A 7,331-nucleotide genomic window follows, 5' to 3' on the forward strand; every position below is an offset into this window, starting at 1 on the left:
CCCAGTACAGGGGAATGCCAGGGCCAAGAAATGGGAGTGAGTGGGTAGGGGAGCAGGGCGGGGGAGGGTAAAGGGGACTTTTGGGATAGCATTTGAAATGTAAATGAAGAAAATATCTAATAAAAAACGAAAATAAAAAGATGAGCTTCCTCCTTGTCTTTCACAGTGTCCTCAGGGCAAACTTCTTCCTCGGGGGTGCTTCACCTTCAGCTCTGAAATTCCTTCGCTATTTCTTAAGAGTTTCTGGCAGAGCAGGAACCTTTTTCTTCTCTGGAATAGCACCTTCCCGTTTTTCAGTAGCTTATAACACTTTGTAGTTTATGTTTGGGTCCACAATGACAGACAGAATGCATTTTAAAAGATGACATAAAATGATACAGAAAGCATTCTAGACAACTATATGCACAAGTAGGAAAAGCACTAGGTGTAATTTGTTAATAACATTTGTCTGAAAACAGAACACTGAAACTTAGTATGGTAAATGAACATACTTAATTTAATTATAATTTCCTTGTCCATTGTATATAATAAGCAGATGGTAAATATTAAATTATTAACATTCTTGTGTGTCCATGAGATGGCTTAGTAGGTAAAGGTGATTGCCATGTGTCTTAGTCAGGGTTTCTATTCCTGTACAAACATCATGACCAAGAAGCATTTTGGGGAGGAAAGGGTTTATTCAGCTTACACTTCCACACTGCTGTTCATCACAAAAGGAAGTCAGGACTGGAACTCAAGCAGGTCAGGAAGCAGGAGCTGATGCAGAGGCCATGGAGGGATGTTCCTTACTGGCTTGCTTCCCATGGCTTTCTCAGCCTGCTCTCTTATAGAACCAAGACTACCAGCCCAGGGATGGCACCACCCACAAGGGGCCTTCCCCACACTTGATCACTAATTGAGAAAATGCCTTACAGCTAGATCTCACGGAGGCACGTCCCCATATGAAGTTCCTTTCTCTGTGATAACTCCAGCCTGTGTCAAGTTGACACACAAAACCAGCCAGTACACCATGAAAGTCTGGTGACCATAGCTCGATCCAAATTAACCAAACAGTAGGTGGAAAGAGAGAACACAGTCTCTGACTTTTGCACACACATCCTGGTACACATGCCCCCATAATAATAGTAATAAGTAAAAATAAAATTTTAATATTTTAGATAATTTAAATGAGAATGAGCTTGAAATGTTTCCATAGTAGAATGCACTGATAAATAAAAAACAATAGGTCTATTAATTTAAACAAAAATCTATTTTATTATAGATAATAAATTAAATAATTCTTTCATAGATTTTATTAACAGAAATAATACATGTACATAAAATATATTTTAGGCACTTCAAGTGAAGTAGTTGGTTTTGAACCTTAAGGTTCATGTTGAGCGTATTTTACCCATACTAAATTGAAAATTGATCAGATTGATTTCACCAGTAAGTTAACTTCAATGTTTAGAAATAGATTTTTCTCCTTTTATCTCTCTATCTGTGCCTCTCCTCCTCTTTCTCCCTTTCTTTCTCAGTATCTCTCTCTCATTCTGCCCTCTCTCTTTCCTCTATTTTTCGAGACAGAATTTCTAAGTCAAGCTGACCTCAAATATCCCATGTAGCCAAGACTGACCTTGAACTTCTGGTCTTCCTGCTTCTACCTCCAAATGTTGGGATTGCATACTTGTGCCATCTCAATTAGTTTATATACTGCTGAAGATGGGACTCGGGGCTTTCTGAATACTAGGAAGTAACTTGCCAACTGAGTTATACACACAGCCCTTAATTTCTTAAATTATATACACTCAGATTCGAAAACTTCTTCGTGGATGCTTGTTAATCTGTTAATGATATCCCCTATTTGGTTATACTAAAACTTTTCGAGTTTGGACAAATGATGTGACTATACCAACAATAAAACAATTCAGTTTGACAAAAGAAAATAAAACTGAAATGACAAAGTAATCATATTTAAAGATGTTCATATTTTGTTTTGAAAGTACAGAAGTACAAGTTGGTTAAACATATTCTTTGAAAGTATGGGATTTGTTTTTAAATCACAGCACAATTAATTGTCTTTAATATCTACTTTCTATCTTATTTCTAAAACACTGCATGCTCATTGACAAAGTAAATTAATTTCTAAGGTACAAGACAGTTTTCCAAATATGTCCCCATTGGGTCTCATTTTTTAAACAAACAATTAAGTAGTTTTAAGCAGGAAGAAAACCAACATACCCATGCTTCACTTTCGCATATTAAAAGACACTGAATTACAAAGTCACATCCAGTAGTGGAGCCATTTTCTTCTGCTGAGTGAGGGTGTTGGAGGGCAGTTGACCTCTTCTGTTAGAATTAAAATGAAACTCCTTTCCTGGGATTTGACTGGGACTATGTGTCATCCTAGATTATCTATAAGATCCCACAACTCTGACAGGTCTGGTAAAGATTTAGAGAAGTGATGAGACCTAATCCATAAAAGCCATAAAAGCAAACTACATTCATAGTAATACAATTATGCTTTATTTTTAGCTTCATGCAGCTAATACTCAGGGGTAAAATTATATCTAAATCCAAGTTTAAGATATAAACCATTTTTTCTCTTTTATATACTGTTTTCAGGAACTCTTTAAATATCACAGAAACTAAGCCTTTTATGTTTCTCATATTTCATAACTTTGTTTTTATGAGTTTCACAAATCTCATTGGCCCTTAATATGCACAGACACACATGCACACACACACACATACAGATTTCTAACAAAGTTCTATTATTACAGCTTCGAAAATAAAAACTGGTATTATTATATCTCAAAGTGAAAGGATGAGATAGAATTTCTTGACAAGAATATAAAATGAAGATTTAGCATTTTGTTTTTATGTTATCTGCCTTCTCTTTTAAGATTTACTTTTGACTTTGGCATGAAGTTTCAAATACAACTCAGCGAGTCCCCTTTTTAACTTTTTCAAAAATTGAAATGTAATTACAGCATCGCCCCTTGCCTCTACTCCCTACAAACCCTCCCCTGTACCTCTCTCCCTCCCACTTCCTCTCAAATTAACTTTTTATAACACAACATTTCTACTCAGTATTAATTGGTAATCATTATGTTTGCTTCTAGGTCTACTTGCTTAAAGTTAAACCCCTGTATTTTCTGAAAAATATTTTCTTTTCTCTCAGATATACATAGTAATTTCCCACTAAGAAGGTTTAGCTATAATCTCTTTGCTCTGGAATTTTTGTATAGTTTATTCTACCATATATCTTAGATAAACATTACTTAGGGCACTCTTACAAAAGTGGGATTAGTGCATTAAAGGAGATAAGCATTTATAAGACATTTATGAGGTCTTGGAGAAAAATATTTGTTGTACCAACTTCCAGTTACATAAACAGTATGTGAATATGTGATTCTGATGACATTTTTATTAATGTTAGTTCTTTGATCGTAGTTGGATTTTTCATGGTTTTTTTTTTTAATCATGGCCATTTTTTCCTTTAAAATTTTTCTCTTTAGTCAACTTTAGTAATTTTCATTTTCCCATACATTATTTATTTCACCAACAGTTTATATTTTTAGACCAGTACTTTATACATGATTCTCTAACATCTTCCCACAATCCTCCATGTTTATTGCTAAATCCACATTTTGATACTTTCTGTGCTTTTGCTTGCTTTATCTGTCTCTTGGTTTTCTCTCTCCTTTTTTTTCTCTAGCTGTCTGTTTTGTTAAATTTACCCATCCTTTTATTTTATATTCTCTTAAACTTTGGTTCCTGATTTTGGATTATTTCTCTCTTCCTGCATGCCTAAGAATTTGTGTAACACAAAGTAATTCTTAGTTGTCCATAACTCTTCCAGAAAATTTATTTTTATATCTCTTTAACAATGAAATGTTATTTAATTAAAACAAGAGGATGCTTTTAAGTTGCTACTTATTTTGATTATTTTTATCTTTGACTTTAAATACACAATAGTGTTATTATTTTTTGAGTAGTGATTAGAGTTTTTACTTTTTATTGATCTAAGAACAACTTTGTATTTTTTTACCAGGTTGTTTTCTAGTTGCAGTGAATTTTCACCAGAGATTTTAACCTATAAATGGCTTAATCAGTCTTTGAAGGTACTCCATTGGTGCTTGACAAAAACTATATTTTACCCTTCATTTTCAAGTTATTCAAATAAAATTCACATGTAATTTACACACCTATAAATAATTCACAAAAATTAATACATCATTTAATCCCCAGATTTAAATATTTGAAGATATTCAGCATATTTTCATTTTCTAATATAACAAATTAACAAGAGTGAAAATGTATGCAAAATGCACATATATACATACCAGTGTGGTTTTTGTTGTTTAGCAATGATTTAGTACACATTCTCTTGAATAACCCTAATGTTAAATGAAATAATTTTTCATTTTTATTTTTACTTCATGTATATCAGAGATAATTCATGGTTTTATATTAGACTCATATGGTAATCTAAGACATAAACCCTTGATTATTATTTTATTTGATTATCTTAATTGTTTTCTAAATTATTTTTTAAAACTTAGTCTATTTTATAACTATATATGTTCCATGTTTTGTATCCTGTGTTTCAGTACTCATTGTCTCTTATAATGTGTTACCCCATATCACAAATTCTAATTCCTAAGGTTTAAATTTTTTTATTGCAGCAGGTACACATTTTTAGTAACATTTTCTCTTTTATTTTGCATTATGTTTATTAGTTTTAAGATCAGTATGAGAACAAGTATATAAGAAAACAAAGGTAACAGGTAGTTACACTTAAGAACAAACAGTTGGAGCATGAAATAAAATTTCATAGGAAAATATTTGGAAAATTGTGACATTCTGTCATAACTGTAACTGTGTGAACAAAGGAATTTTGAAACTCATGCACATGCCCACGCAAAATACATTATCAGTCAGGCAAGACCTTAGACCTGAACCTTTCACAATGGGTTGAAAGACAGGCTTAGAGCAAGTCTAGAAAAGTGTTTGAAGAATGCCACAGGACAAACACAGTCTAAGAATACAGAGAGAGTTCCTGGTACTCTGGAAAATCTCCATCAAACATTAATTGATCATGAAAGCAAAGAACAGAAATTGTGGAGCTCACACATCAGAAAAAATAAATATCCTTTCCAGAAACTATTTTGAAAGTGCCAATAAAAATGATTAATTATTATATTTAATTGTACAGAGCAAACCTTGAGGGTATTTTTGTGTTCAAATAATTTTCATGACTTATTATAGTTTTATAGTTAAAAGCTACTTTTTTTAGGAAGGGCTTTTTGACCACTCTGGAAATCAGTTTGGTGGTTCCTCACAAAATTGGACATAGTACTTCCAGGAGATCCAGCAATAGCACTCCTGGGCATATACCCAGAAGATGAGGACACATGCCCTACTACATACATAGCAGCCTTATTTATAATAGCCTGAAGCTGGAAAGAACCCAGTTATCCCTCAACAGAGGAATGGATACAGAAAATGTGGTACATTTACAAAATGAAGTAGTATACAGCTATTAAAAACAATGAATTTATGAAATTCTTTTTTTAATCAATCTTTTTATTAGACATTTTCTTTATTTACATTTCAAATGCTAGTCCTAAATTTCCCTATATCCTTCCCCCACTTTGCTCCCCTACCCACCCACTCACACTTCTTGGTGCTGGCATTCCCCTGTACTGGGGCATATAAAGATTGCAAGACCTAGGGTCCTCTCTTCCCAATGATGGCTGACTAGATCATCTTCTGCTACATATGCAGCTAGAGACACAAGCTCTGGGAGTACTGATTAGTTCATATCGTTGTTCCACCTATAGGGTTGCACACTTCTTCATCTCCTTGGGTACATTCTCTAGCTCCTCAATTGGGGGTCCTGTGTTCCATCCAATAGATAACTGGGCATCCACTTCTGTATTTGCCAGGCACTGGAATAGCCTCATAGGAGACAGCTATGTCAGGGTCCCTTCAGCAAAATCTTGCTGGCATAAGCAATAGTGTCTGCGTTTGGTGACTGATGATGGGATGGATTCACGGGTAGAGTAGTATCTGGATACTCCATCTTTCATCTTAGCTCCAACCTTTGTCTCTGTAACTCCTTTCATGGGTATTCTTTTCCCTAGTCTAAGGAGGAATGAAGTATCCACACATTGGTCTTCCTTCTTTATTTTTGTATGTTTTGCAAATTATATCTTGGATATTTTAAGTTTCTGAGCTAATATCCACTTATCAGTGTGTGTATATCTAGTGACTTCATTTGTGATTGGGTTATCTCACTAAGAATGATATCCTCCAGATGCATCCATATACCCAAGAATTTCATAAATTCATTGCTTTTAAGAGCTGAGTAGTACTCCATTTTATAAATGTACCACATTTTCTGTATCCATTCCTCAGTTGAGGGAAATCTGGGTTCTTTCAAGCTTCTGGCTATTATAAATAAAAGCAGCTATGAACATAGTTGAGCATGTGTCTTTATTACCAGTTGGAAGATCTTCTGGGTATGTGCCCAGGAGAGGTATTGCTGGGTCCTCCTGTAGTACTATGTCTAATTTTCTGAGGAACTGCCAGACTAATTTCCAGAGTGGTTGTACAAGCTTGCAATCTCACCAGCAAATGATGAGTGTTCCTCTTTCTCCACATCCTCGCCAGCTTCTGCTGCCACCTGAATTTTTGATCTTAGTCATTCTGACTGGTGTGAGGTGGAATCTTAGGGTTGTTTTGATTTGCATTTCCCTGATGATTAAGGATGTTGGACATTTTCTCAGGCGCTTCTCCTCCATTCTGTATTTCTCAGTTGAGAATTCTTTGTTTAGCTCTGCACCCCATTTTAATGGGGTTATTTGAATTTCTGGAGTCCAGCTTCTTGACCTCTTTCTATATATTGGATATTTATTCCCTATCAGATTTAGGATTGGTAAAAATCCTTTCCCAATCTGTTGGTGGCCCTTTTGTCTTGTTGACAGTGTCTTTTGCCTTACAGGAGCTTTGCAATTTTATGAGGTCCCATTTGTCAATACTTGATTTTACAGTACAAGCCATTGCTGTTCTGCTTAGGAATTTTTCCCCTGTGCACATATCTTCGAGGCTTTTCCCCACTTTCTCCTCTATCAATTTCAGTGTCTCTGGCTTTATGTAGAGTTCTCCAATCCACTTAGACTTGAGCTTTGTACAAGGAGAAAAGAATGGATCAATTGTCATTCTTCTACATGCTAACTGCCACTTGTGCCAGCAATATTTGTTGAAAATGCTGTCATTTTTGAACTCGATGGTTTTAGCTCCCTTGTCAAAGATCAAGTGAACATAGGTGTGTGGGTTAATTT

At 34.7% G+C, this 7,331-nt stretch overlaps 1 pseudogene; it reads right to left on the reverse strand.

Moving 5' to 3' along the window:
• LOC110314452 overlaps positions 1 to 2,224 on the reverse strand; it is a 3,477-nt pseudogene extending 1,253 nt beyond the window's left edge.
• Positions 2,225 to 7,331: the final 5,107 nt, after the last annotated feature.

Source organism: Mus pahari, chromosome X, assembly GCF_900095145.1.
Source record: "Mus pahari chromosome X, PAHARI_EIJ_v1.1, whole genome shotgun sequence".
NCBI lineage: Eukaryota > Metazoa > Chordata > Mammalia > Rodentia > Muridae > Mus > Mus pahari.